The sequence below is a fragment of the Prionailurus viverrinus genome, unplaced genomic scaffold, assembly GCF_022837055.1.
Source record: "Prionailurus viverrinus isolate Anna unplaced genomic scaffold, UM_Priviv_1.0 scaffold_76, whole genome shotgun sequence".
In the NCBI taxonomy this organism is placed as follows: Eukaryota; Metazoa; Chordata; class Mammalia; order Carnivora; family Felidae; genus Prionailurus; species Prionailurus viverrinus.
Window position 1 is genome coordinate 380044 of NW_025927638.1, and position 2667 is coordinate 382710.

Sequence of the window (2667 nt, forward strand, 5' to 3'; positions counted from 1 at the left end):
AAGTTGGACACATGGGGAGAAAGGGAATTGGTTCGAGAAGCCCCCTTTCGCTAGATTCGGCCGTGTGGCCACCAAACCATGCGTCAGGACACACGGACGGCAGTTTTGGAAGTAAGTGTTCTGAGTGGCCCGTGGTGCACGAAGGACGGCGATGGAGACAGCGCCCCCCAACCCGACCCCCTAGGCTTTGCTGTCCACCCTTTTTCATCAGTGGTCACCCCTTCAGAAAGGGCAACCTTGTGCTAAACACCCTGCATCTTTTCTGGAACAACCTCGAGTTTACAGGTAGACTCTACTATCGGTACAGAGGGTGAAGAAAGGCCGACATATTTAATATGTTATCACTTTACTTCAACTATTTGTCAACAGTAACACTGATATAGTTTGCAAATACACAATACATAGAGTGTGGCCTCACACGACTGACGCCAGATGGCATGCAGTACAATTCGACTTCTCCTGGTCAGAACAACAACCTTTAAACCGCAAGACAGAGAACGCCTTGGGGAGCCTGATTCTGCAGGAAAACCAAGGAATCTAGGAGCCGGTGGAAGCGGGGAGCCTCCCACCAGCCTGGCCTGGACCAGATCAGATGCACCCGTGCTTTGTACACGTCCCTCCTTCCGAGAAGGTGCCCGGGAGAGAAACACGACACAATGGGAAGATAAAAGGTGGGCAGGTTAAAGTCACACTTCTTCCAAAAAAAAAAAAAAAAAAAAGGCTAAACTCTAGATTGCTGTATTTGCTCTCTGTGGAGATTAACAAAGTGCTTGGTTTGCAGATTTGCTGGTATGGTGGCCTCGATGATATGACAAAGGGGCGGGTGGGGAGGGAAATGGGCGGGGCCCCCGGCCGGCCAGCCAGGTGGGCTCCCCTCGGTCATCTTGCCGTCTGGCCAGGGCGCACCACGCCGCCCATGGCGTGCGGAGCCTGTGGCCCGCGGAGTCCAGCACTAGCTTCACCCTTTCTGAAAGGGCTCTCTGCCGGGGCAGGGACCTCGGGGCAGTCCTCTGGTCCCACTGCTTAGGAGCACAGCACTGGCGGCTGCAGTGGCTCGAAAGGCTGAAACTACAAAGTACTGCCCGTGGGTGACTCAGTCACAGAACCGGACGCATGCGGCACCCGGCCTCAGGGGAGCGGATAGTGTCACCACAACACAGAAGCGACAAGAGCACAGCTGAGAGTCATGTGATGCCCTGGCAGCTAACTGGACCATGAGAAGGCAGCGGGGGCTTCGCTGGCAAGGGCCGGCACTCGTACGCCGGGGGTGGGGGTCAGATGGGCCACGGTGAGGACACAGGGGTTGTGCTAGCACATGGCCACATGGAATCACGATGATCGCGGGCTACCACTCAGAAAACAAAATGGGAAACACACACACCGCCCTGGGTTGCTACATGCTAGAATCAGCCTTCGGGTTTGGAGCGGTTCCCGGTGGAAACTCACTGGGGTGGGGTGGGGGTGGGGGTGGAGGTGGTGCCTGTGGCAGCTGGAGACAGGATGAGTTAGTTATGGTGTTGGGGAGGCGAGTATGGGAGCTGGCCGCCCTCATGTTGGAGATGAACACTTCTGCCGTGGATGGGTGCCCCCCTGAGAGGACTCTGAATGAGTGTGCATTAAATCATATGCATATAAAAGAAATACGGATCATGGAAATTCACAGTTATCGCAGCCATTAAAGTGTCTAAGAATCTGTGGAACCAATATCCTCAGACAACCAGTTCCTAACCAGTTGTCCTGAGTTGTTATTGTAGAGTTTCCTGCATTGGTATCTATTTGCTTACCTGAAATAACAGGGCAGTTTATAATACTGATTACTTATGATAGTTTTCTGTTAATAAAATAAGGATTTATACAAAGCAATATTGGACTTTTTAAACAGTTAGATGCTATGTTACTTGGCACAGTTAGTAATGATTGCGTAAAGATTTTAGCCAGTCCCTGGAGGGACTTCTCCTCTTTTTTTATGAAAATATGGAAGTATCTGAATTTGTTCCTAGCGTTTACGTTTTTGGTTTACTCTCTCACATTCATGTAAGATACTGTCTTCCTAGCGGGTAAGTGGAGCTCCTTGGAAAGTCTATATTGCTAATTTTGTGGACTGAGACATTTGCTTTCACACACAAATACTACCTATACAGTATATATATATATATATGTATATTTATATATATATTTATATATTTATATTATATAAAGTTTACTTACGTATTTTCATCAACCATATCAGGTCTACTTAATTTTTTGCCCATTGTCAATAAAAGAGCAATAAATGCAGCAAGTTTGGTTTGTTTTTGTTTTTGTTTTGTTTTGTTTTGTTCTATCTCTGGTTTTTGTGTCTCATTTCTTCTTTTCCTAGGCTGGGTTTTCATATGTGTGTACAGTTGGGGAGCAGAGCTGAGGGCTGCTTTGGGGTGGGGGACAGCTCAACATCTACATGGCCGGTGGCACCGTTTTCAAGGCTGATGGTGGCCGAGGCCCACCCCTTGGGTCCAAGTAGATGGAACCCAGGACACCAATGCTAAGTGAGATTGTGAACTTTGTTTCCTGCAACACAAGCCCCATGGGCTCAGAGGGCTCCATCCAGGCCTCAGGGAGCAGAGGGGAGAGGTGGAAACAGAGGTGCCCTGGGTCTGGTCTGAGGCCAGCTGCCCTCGGGCATGGCTC